General features: G+C 40.5%; 1 pseudogene; it reads right to left on the bottom strand.

Moving 5' to 3' along the window:
- Window positions 1-1135: 1135 nt before the first annotated feature.
- Window positions 1136-10677, bottom strand: LOC129536114 (heterogeneous nuclear ribonucleoprotein A1-like; annotated as a pseudogene).
- Window positions 10678-11542: the final 865 nt, after the last annotated feature.

Here is an 11542-nt window from a genome sequence, read left to right on the forward strand (position 1 = left end):
ATTATTTAAAGGTCATGTTAAAAGGATTTAAGCTCACTAAAAGTGTAACAGTGGTAATGTGGAAGATATGGTGGGTAAAGGAAACTACCTCATTCTTCGAAGGTTTTGTCAAAGCACAATTAAGCATTCTAAAATGGCTTTGTTACATGTGAACCATCTGGTGTGAAAGAACTATATTTGTAATGTCTAAAGGACTTGGAATAATTGTATTTTGCTGGCAATAGTCACATTCTTTATTGTTTACAGGTTCCTCATCAAATCTTTAATTATACACTGTTTTTGTCAACAATAAAGCAATTTCAAGGATTCCTGTTTGCGAAGTCTCTTGAAATCGGCATTATTGAAGGCACAGAATAATCATGCTTAGTTACCGTTTTATGATGTTCCAAGGTTTTTGGTCATGATGTAAATGTAGTATGATGTTTTTAAATCAAAATGACATTGAGAAAGAAGGAACTGAGCACATTCCCTTGGATAGAGTCTAGATTGTCTATTTTCAAACATGTGGATTAAAAAATACAATGGGCATTTCAGAATTGTCCTTTCCCCTGGGTATGGCTCCATCTTCAGCAAAATTTACCTTTGTTTTTGCATTTTGAACATAAGGAGAATCAATTGCTTCTTCCCATTCACTGTCATAATGAATCTCTCACTGATAAAACAACACAGGCCCTAAAACGCACAATATGAAGTGAAAAGCATTCGATTTAAACTTAGAGAATGTCAACAATGTGTCCTTCTTGTTGAGCAATGATGTGTATTATTGCCCTCATATGCACATATCTTTGAGAGAATAAAGCCAATGCAGTATCTCTGAGGGTCACATATTCATTTTCTTGTGATCCATCCCGACAATTTCAAGTGCAGCAAAACTTAACGTTTCTCACTGGTACTATAAACTGACTTAAAAGTGTGAGTCCTCAGTGACCCTCTTCTCCTGACCCTGTCAACCTGTGAAAATATTGTCCTTTATCACGATCTTTATCAAGAAGTTACATGCAGAGTTTGAAAGGTCCAGGTGAAGGTTATGAGTCAAGTTTTCTGACAGTGTCAGTGCTCAAATCCCACAAGGGTGACAAAGATAGACCTGTCATTCCTGAGGGTGATGACATACATTCACTGGAGCCTATATGATTTATCGGATGCGAAAGCAGTCTCCTTCAGGGTACAAAGTGTCTCTTCTACATCGGTTTACTAACAGAAGAAAAAAAAATTAGGGGAGAATTTTCAGCCTTTGTAGTTATTTTTGTTTTACTGATTCAGTTTGTTCTTAAGCATATTTTTTGAATCAAGAATTGATTTCACATATAAGACCTTTCATAGCTGCTTGACACCATATCTTCAGATGAAATATTCTATTATAGCCTGGACTTTATTTAAAATAGTGACAACTTAGGATCACATTCCTGCAACCAAAAAACCCACAGCCAAGATATAGACTCTTCTGTGTATGTTTGTTCTCTAACTGTGTCTGTAGGCAGAAGGGATAGTGTTGATTGAAACCATCATTCATTCTCTTCAAAGGTCTTCATTCATCACTAAGGATTCTTGAAAAATCTATGAGATTCACTTACAGAAACACTTGAGTTTCAGGATTCAGATTGATTGTATCCTGAATGCAATATATCTATTTTTAAACAGAACTGGTAAGCTGCATTTGTTTTTTCAAGAGAGTTACAATAATCTATTAGACATTTCTCATCAATGTCCATGATAATGGTACACAGAGGGAGAAGGGGACAGCAGAGTATGAGATGGTTGGATGGCATCACTGACTTGATGGACATGAGTTTGAGCAAGCTCCGGGAGTTGGTGAAGAACAGGGAAGCATGGCGTGCTGCAGTCCAGGGGTCTCAAAGAGTCAGGCACAACTGAGTAACTGAACTGAACTGAACTGGTAGATTACACACAGGGCTTACCAGGTGGTTCAGTGGTAAAGAATCTCCAATGCAGGAGTCACTGGTGATGCTGGTTCGATCCCTAGGTCAGGAATATTCCCTGGAGAAGAGAATGTAATCCACTCCAGTATTTTTGTCTGGGAAATCCCACGGACAGAGGAGCCTGGCAGGCTGTAGTCCAGGGGGGGTTGCAAAGAGTTGGACACGACTTAGCATGCATGCATTATGTATAAGTACCGTATCGGGGCCAGGTATATTGGTTCTGTTTCTCTATAGAACCCTGACTAGTACAATAATAAACAATATTCTTAACACTCTTATGGTTCCGTCTTCTAGAGAAGAAAATCATGTACTATTCAGTAAGTCGCCTACATATGAACCTTCAAGTTGCCATCTTTCAAAGATGTGAATGTGCATTCCATCAACATCAGGGTCAGGGCTGAGTGAAGTTGCCACTCGCCCTCCGTCTCCTATTGCTGATGATCCTTCAGCTCTACCATCTCCCACCCCCTTTCCCTGTTCCAGTCAGTAACTCTTCTTGCCTGTTCACTTGATCCCAGCCCCTCTAAGCCAGCTGCTGTACTATACTACTCTACCTTTCAAGGTATTGCCCTGTAATGTTAAAAAACATTTTCTTTTTGAGTGTTTTCCTTTTATGTATTATGTGAAGAGTATTATAAACCTATTACAGTACAGTACTAGAAAGCCAGTGGTGTTAGTTGGGTACTAGGCTGACTTTGTTGAACAAATTGAACTTAAAAACGAGCTCTTGGAATGAAACCTGTTTGTATATAGGGGACTTACTGTATTATTTTCTTTTGACTCAAATATCTAACCTAAGATATGCCTAGCTTTCAGAAAATTGTTCATTGCATAAAGAACTGGCAATAGTTTTAAGAATTTCAGGACTAGTTATGTTATACAACCTAAACTGACTAAATGAAGACAAACATCACCAGTGAAATTTCAGGCATCGGTGAGGAAACTATTTTTTTAGTGGTGGGTCATTAAATACCCCATAAAATACTGTTACCTTAGTGTTTTTGACCTGAATCAATGCCCTGAGAATGCAATGTGGCCAAAAGTAGATGGTAAGAACTCCCTTTTTGGTATAATTAAGTGATGGGGTTATTTTGTCAGGTAAACAACCACCCTGATGATAAAAATCAGTTTCACAGATTCACTAGACTATGATGAACATCACAGAGTCACCTGGACTCTGCTGACAAACAGGTTCAACCCCATATTTACTGATGCTTTCACTACCATGCTCAGTTTAGGAATCATCTTTGTAGTCGTTTGGATTTTATTTATCAAGATAGGTAGGAATATACCCCATATATTAAAGTTATATTTTGCAAGACAGTCTTTGTAAATTCCTGAGTAAAGAGAATCAATGGGTCTGTTTCTCCAGTGAGATTTGACAAGGCACTTGAAAAGGCAATAAGAAGCTGGATGAGGTTAAGTGATGGGGACAGAAAATTTCTAAAAGAAATTTGGTTTGGTTTTTCACATAGGAAAAGGTAATTTCATGTTTCCTATGAAAAGAAACAGTATTTTTCTTGGCCTGGCTTTTGTCATAATCACGAGGTAAATTTGCATTTTCTGCAAAGAGTTTTCCCCCACCCTAGTTTAACACAACCTCTCTTTAATGTCAATAATTCTCCTGACTCAATTCAACAGTTATTCTTCTTGCTAGTCACTGATTTTTTAAAAATTTACTTATTGTTTTGTTTACTTAGTTTTTATCATTTATTTATTTGGCTGCACCAGATCTTTAGTTGGGGTATGTAAACTCTTAGTTGCAGCATGTGGGATCTAGTTCCCTGATCAGGGATGGAACCTGGGCTCCCTGCATTGGGAGCTCGGAGTCTTAGCCACTGGACCCCCAGGGAAGTCCTGTAGTTACTGATTTGAATGGTTACTATTCAGCTGAGCATATGAAGGCCACAGACAGCTCTGCTCTCAACCATCCCCTTTCATCTAGGTGATCACGAGAACTTACTTGTGTCAAAGTTCCCACTCCCACTCGACCAGTAATTCTTCAAAGAATTGCATCTTCCTCATTCTCTTATCTTCCCAGAGCAAAATTCTTTAATCATATAAAAGTAGTGGGTCTTAAACATTCTATGTAGTGTTCAGCATCTAGGAGGTATACCATATCTGGCAGCTCCCACTTTTTCTTGAAACACAACTTACCTCCAAGCATTGAAGACGTCTCATCTAATTTTCTGTTCAGTCACTCAGTGATGTCTGATTCTTTGCAACCCCATGGACTGCAGCATGCCACACTTCCCTCTCCATTACCAACTCCCAGGGCTTGCTCAAACTCACGTCCATCGAGTTGGTGATGCCATCCAACCATCTCATCCTCTGTCGTCCCCTTCTCCTCCTGCCTTCAATCTTTCTCAGCAGCAGGGTCTTTTCAAATGTCAGTTCTTGTCATCACGTGGCCAAAGTATTGGATCTTCAACTTTAGCAACAGTCCTTCCAATGAATATTCAGCACTGATTTCTTTTAGGATTGACTGGTTGGATCTCCTTGCAGTCCAAGGGACTCTCAAGAGTCTTCTCCAACATTACAGTTCAAAAGCATCAATTAATTTAATCTCATCTAATTCATGAGTTAATTGGAAACAGGTCTCAAAGTGCATTTAACATCTGAAATTCAGGGGCATGAAATTAGCTTTGCTGTCCTAATCCTAGCATCTGGTGTCTCTTGGATGACCCCCTGGATCCAACTGTGTGTGCTTCTTCCCTAACCCTCAATATGCATGTCCACTCTTCTTGAATGACTGGATTTTTGCGCTGGTACAGTTCTTTGTGAGAGTCATTGTGCTCACAGCCACAGCCCATCTGACTGAGGTTCAGCCACCTTCCTAAGCCTATACATTGTCTCTTCCCATCAAGACATAGATGGATCAATTTTCCATCCAGATTGACACCTTTGGAACAAAATCACTGCCTCTTGCTCCATTATGATTATTGCTGGACCCCATCAACCAGACTGTAACCATTCATTTTGAAAACGACCTTGATGAGACCTGAGTTTGCCATAACCCATGGACATGGTGATTCCAGCTAAGCCTTACCTCCCAATCAGGTGGTATCTTGCCTGGCACTGCTTTTGTCTACTAGCTTGCTCTTGATCTCAACTCACAAATGTTTCTTCTTGGCTCAAAGAGACATGAACCTTTAGCATTGAAACTCACCCTAGTTTCCAGTTGTTTGGGTTAATTTATTATTTTCAGAGAGTGTCTTTTAAATTCTAAAACAACAAATGTTAGATGAATTTAGAGTAGAGGTTATCTAAAACCTAGGCCAGCACCATGGGCATCTCCTAGGCACTCGTTAGAAATGCGGAATCTGGGGCTTTACTGGTAGTCCAGTGGTAAGACACCACACTTCCACTGCAGTGGGCATTGGTTCATCTGTAGCTGGTGAACTAAGATCCCACATATGACTCACAGTGTGGTCAAAAAAAAAAAAAAAAGGCAGAATTTCAGGCCCGTCCCCTTGAAATGCAGAATCTCAGATCTTGTTGCTGTTGTTCAGTCACTCAGTCATGTCTGATTGACCCCCATGGACTGCAGCATGCCAGGTTTCCCTGTCCTTTACTATCTCCTGGAGTTTGCTCAAACTCATGTTCATTGAGTCAGTGATGTCATCCAACCATCTCATTCTCTGTCTACTGAATCAGAATCTGCATTTTAACCCGATAATTCATTTGCATATTCACATTTGAAAGTGGTGATTGAAACATTTCTCAGTAAACATCAAATAGAGGTACGTACTACTGAGAAACTACTGTGGGGTTAGAAAAAGATTTCATTTGTTTAGGTTATTTTTAAAAAATATTTGCTGTTGGTTTTATATAGATATTCTTTATTTTGTTTATATTGTATCTCTTTCGTCCTTCTGATATTATAATTTGTTTGTTGGCCACATCACACCACTTGTGGGATCTTAGTTTCCCCACCAGGGATTGAACTCAAGCCCTCAGCAGTTAAAGCCCAGAGTCCCAACCACCGGACCATCAAGGAGTTTCCGGAAAGAGATTCATGTGAAAGGCATAATCAATTTTATCAACAAAGGCATTTGTTCTGAAGTTGAAGTGATTTTATATCACTGTGCCCCAGCTAGTCTTGAGTCTGTTTGAAACCCAACATGTGCAGGTTTGATTATGAAATTGATGCACTTCCTGAATTGTTCATTCCTTCTGAGTTTTCTCCTGGCACTTCCTTTCTGTCTCAGCCTCATGAGAGAAAGTTATCACTGTGGTCGCCATAAAAATTACCACATAGGAAACAAAAGGAGACTTAATTACTGGATTCCCATACAGCTTTTATTCTTTATATTAGAGCCATCAGAGAGCCTCTGGGCTTATATGCACAATTAAAGAGATAAACAAGATTCTCAGCCAAGTTACAGCTGTTCTGAAGTTTCTTGGAACACTAACCTGATTAATTTCTTCCTTTTGTATCAAAATAAATTCTCTGCCAGTGACAGTTGGTTGTCTGATAACCTGAGGAACTCGAGTATTCTTGGGGGGCAGTGGAGATGCAGTGCTGACCTCAAGTGATCCCAATGAGTTTTCCTTCCCCAGTTCTGAGGGTGGTAGGTTTTCAGAACCAGAAACTAGAGTGCTGGGAGGCAAAGTCAGTTGGGTTGGGCTCCTACCAGAAACGTGTTCCTTGCTCTACTGTGCATGTGTTAGTCAGTCATGTCCCACTCTTTGTGACCCCATAGACTGTAGCCTGCCAGGCTCTTCTGTCCATGGGATTATCCAGGCAAGAATACTGGAGTGGGTTGCCATTGCCTTCTCCAGGGGATCTTCCCGACCCAGGGATGGAACCCGGGTCTCCCTCACTGCAGGCAGATTCTTTACCATGTGAGCCACCTGGGAAACCCCACTATGGACCTAAAGGGTCCCTTGTCATCCTTGTTTAAAATACTTTCTCTAGTTTGCCATTAAATAACAAGTCTACTTCTAACTTCCAGATAGTAGTTGTGTCACTAAAATGAAATTTAGTGTCGACAGTGATGAAACAAAAAGGAAATCCCAGGCAGTTGTGGTGCAATTCTTGGACAACGGTCTGAAGTCAGGAGTTCTTGACTTGAAGCTCTGACCCCCCGTTTCCTCCACTAGCTCCACCAACTGGTCCCATGACCGTGAACAGATTAACTGCTCTAGAAAGAAGGGGTTCCTTTAGTCAACTGTTTAAATCTCGTCTAAGTTTCTTCAAGTCTGAGAAATCTCTCATTAGTGGATTCAGTCTTTCCCATAGCCCTTTCCATCTGTCCCATCTCCTTTAATTTTTCTATTTTAAGAGCTAACTTGCTTAAAGATTACTCTTAGGACACAGTCAGGAGGCAATCATCTGGACTTCCCTGATGGTCCTGTAGTTAAGAATCCACCTGCCAATGCAGAGGACATGGCTTTGATCCCTGGTCTGGGAAGATTCTGTGGGTAAACTAAGCCTGTCTGTGTGACACAGCTATTGAAGCTCACGTATCCTAGAGCCCATGCTCTGCAACAAGAGAAGACATCACAGTGGGAAGCCCACACAAGGCAACTAGAGAAAGTGTTAGGCACAGCAACAAAAAACCAGTGAAGCCAAAAACAAAATAAAGAAATCAAAAGAAAAAGCAATTATCTATTTTTAAAAAGAGAAATGTTAAGAAATATATACAAAAATCCAAAACATTATAAAGATTAATACTTTTATCACCCATATACCCATCTCACAATATTAATAAATAAAATGTTACCATGAAATTTTAGTCCCTGAGAATTCCCTGGTAGGCCAGTGGTTAAAACTCCATGCCTCCAATGCAGGGGATGTAGGTTTGATCCCTGGTTGGGGAGCTAAGATGCCACATGCCCTAAAAAAACAGTTTAGTTCTCTTGATATCCTAATATCCTCTCATCTATTGCCATTCCTTCTCTACACCTAGGAGGTAACCTCTCTCCAAAATAGTCTTTTAGTCTTTAATGTAAATTTAAGTCATAGTGTTATCTTTGCAAGGGATTTAGGCCTTATATTTCTAATAATAAAATAAATAGATTACAAATATGTTTAGCAGAATTTTGGGCAGATGGAACGAGATGCTCAGAGCAGAATATCCATCCCCATAGAAAGAGCTGGCTCTGAGAATCATAATAAATATATGTTGTGTCCTGTGTGTGTCAACAAAAGGACTCTCCTTATTGTTGGTACTTTACATACCTGCTGCTGCTGCTGCTAAGTTGCTTCAGTCGTGTCCGACTCTGTGAGACCCCATAGACGGCAGCCCACCAGGCTCCGCACTCCCTGGGATTCTCCAGGCAAGAACACTGGAGTGGGTTGCCATTTCCTTCTCCAATGTGTGAAAGTGAAAAGTGAAAGTGAAGTCGCTCAGTCGTGTCCGACTCTTAATAGTGCTAATTCTAACTTTTCTAACCCATTTTGTAATCACTTCCCTTCTTGTTAGCTTTCTCTTTGGAAAATGAATACTGCGAACAGTATATCAGAGAGACGATGACTAATTAAAGCTCCACTGGTTCAATAATGAACTTATTTAATTTAGAACAAACACCAGTAATTGTGTCAGTCTGAGCTGACAGTCACCTATAACAATGCTTGGAGTTACTACACTTTTGCTTTGCCCACAATGTCTCCAAGATAATCTTTGCCTTTTCCTTGCCAACCATCCTCCAGTCAAACTGCACCTTTAAGGATTCTCAAAAATATGGAAATCTCTCTCTCTCCTTCCTCTTCTCAGATGATGACCTTGTCTAGAGCAGCTCCTCACTCCCCTTAGCTCATTTCAACCCTCTCTTAGTTTTACTCTAAGCATGCATCACAACTGCAATTTTACTATCTCCTCCTTTGTAAGCACTCTGTGGGCAGACACATTTTCTATCTTCTTTGTCAACTGCTTACCATAGTTTTTAGCGATAGGAGGGATTCAATTGCATTTCAAAGGGAAAAATCTAAAAGAAGAAAGAAAGAAGGAAAGGAAAAAAGGAGGAAGGGAGAAAGAGAGGGAAGGAAAAAAGGAAGTAAGCGGACAGAGGGCAGAGAGAGAGGAGAGAAAGGAGAGAAGACAGAGCGTACTCACTGTTTTTTCAAGAGGGCATTAAATCTTTTATCGATTCCCCACGATAATGGATGATACAGAAGCGTCATTCCCATCTATAACTTTATCTGGTACCATAACTCAATTTAGATATATTGCATAGGATGTGCCAACAACCATTAATGACCAAAAAAAAAAAACCTCCATGACTTTTCATGGGTGACCTTTCTAATAGTGAACTCCAGGTCACAACATATAACTGCCAGTTCAACTACACCAAAGTTCTGAAGACAACTGCTTCTCCCTCAAAGCAGGTTGTAAATAAGTTTCAAATGGAAACTGGCATTACTCCGAAGGAATTCTAACTTCACACTGGGGGTAATTTACCAAAATGGCTTCAGAGTAGACTAACTTTACACAGCACATTGAAAAAAATGCACATTTGTTCAGCGTCATGATCAGACTATTACATTTAGCAATCAACAGCATGGTGCAAAAAAAAAAAAACAACACAAAAACATGCATTGAAACCCTTTGTTGGAATGCTTTACACTTTCCACAGAACAGAAACTAAAATAAGCTGTTATACAATTAGTCACAAGTACAGTCCTCAAGTTTTTTGCCCACACACATGAGTATTGTCTAAAACATGTCTTCTTTGTAGCAGCTTGGCTGAGTTCACAAATCTGTTGTAATCTGTAGCTTCCCTGTCCCTTCTCTGGCTCTCCTCTCCTGCTAAGCTTTGTTTCCTACCAGTAATTGAAACCTCTGCCACTGCCATAGCTACTGCTGCTGTTGGAACCACCATGGCCATCTTGGTTTCAAGATTTGGCAAAGTACTGGCCTCAACCACCACAAGGGCCTGAACTTCGTCCTCCAAAGTTTCCTCCTGTCATGGGTTCAAAATTTGAAGACTGATTGTTGTAATTGCCAAAATCATTGTAGATTCTGCCACCTCAAACACTGCTTCCATCATCACTGAATCCAATATAGCTGTCCCCACTGCCACCATATCCATCATCATCACGGCTGCCACCGAAGCCACCTTCACCACTGAAGTTTCCGCCTTGACCAAAGTTGTCACTCCCCCTGAAACCACCTCCACGACCACCACCAAAGTTTCCAGAATCTCTTTCACCTCTTTGGCTGGATGAAACACCTGCCATCTCTTGCTTGGAAGGGGCTTTCCTTACTTCACAGTTGTGGCCATTCACAGGGTGGAATTTCTGAATGACAGTCTTGTCTATGGAGTCATGGTATCAAAGGTTGCAAAAACAAAGCCTCTCTTCTTGCCACTGCCTCTGTCAGTCATGATTTCAAACACTTCAGTTTCCCCATATGGTTCAAAATAATCTCTCAGGTAATGTTCTTCAGTGTCTTCTTTAGTGCCACCCACAAAAATCTTTTTTTCACAGTTAAGTGGGCACCAGGTCTTTGAGAATCTTCTCCTGAGACGGCCCTTGGGCTCCACAACTCTTCCATCACCTTGCGTGGCCTTGCCTTCATGACCGCACCCACCTTCCCCACCGTGGTACACGGGACAACCCCGAAGCTTCTGGAGTGCTTGGTGTTTGAAACCCTCATCACCACACAGTCTGTGAGCGTTCCCCATTGCTCAAAATGGCTCCTCAGACTCTCATTGGTTGTTTCAAAGCTCAGACGTCTGACGAAGAGTTTTGTAGCTGTTTGAGTTCTTTGAGAAACTCTGACTTTGACATGACAGCAGTGGGGAGACTTCAGCGATGCTTCTCACTTTTTAAATATATGAATCTTGTGCCTTTTCTTTTTAGGTAATTCATGGAAATATCTCTTGTCTGTGGTTTCAAGTCATTGCCTCAATGATTGCTATTGCACAGTAAATTGGGAATTTCATTACATTATTGGTTTGAAAGAGAATCTTGACATTTTCAAGTCCTTTAAAAAATCTTAAAGCACCTGCACTAGCGGCATCTTTGGGAAGCTATTGTAGGTGTTTTTTTAAAAAAGCTTTTAACTTTGACATAATTACAGATTCACATGCAGTTGTAAGAAATAACTCACAGGAACCCTGTATATCCTTTGCACAGTTGTCCCCAGTAGCAACATCTTGCATTACTATATTGCATGCGTGCTTAGTCACTTCAGTCGTGTCTGACTCTTTTCGACCCTGTTAGCCCACCAGGCTCCTCTGTCCAAAGGATTCTCTATGCAAGAATGCTGGAGTGGGTTGCCATGCCCTCCTCCAGGGGATCTTCCCCACCCAAGGATCGAACCCATGTCTCTTTACATCTCCTTTGACAGGAGGGTTCTTTACTGGAAAGCCCATTACTATACTTCAACATCACCACCAGGAAAGCTATTGTTTTTAACAAAGTGACAAGTTTTTTTTTTCCCCCGACTTCCAATTCTTTGTTCATTCTCCATCTCTCACAAAAGGGCTTGAGGTAGTTTATCTAAAGGACAAATACAATACCATTGTTTTACAATTCATTACAGTGGAGGAAACAAGGTTAAAAGCAGATAAGAAAATAGGTTAACTCTTGGGGCTAATTCAAAGCTTATAACCTAGTTCTCTGCAGAGTCAACAGAATCTAATTAATTTCC

This window comes from Moschus berezovskii, chromosome 6, assembly GCF_049115385.1.
Source record: "Moschus berezovskii isolate FMDL1 chromosome 6, NW_MosBer_1.0, whole genome shotgun sequence".
Lineage (NCBI taxonomy): Eukaryota > Metazoa > Chordata > Mammalia > Artiodactyla > Moschidae > Moschus > Moschus berezovskii.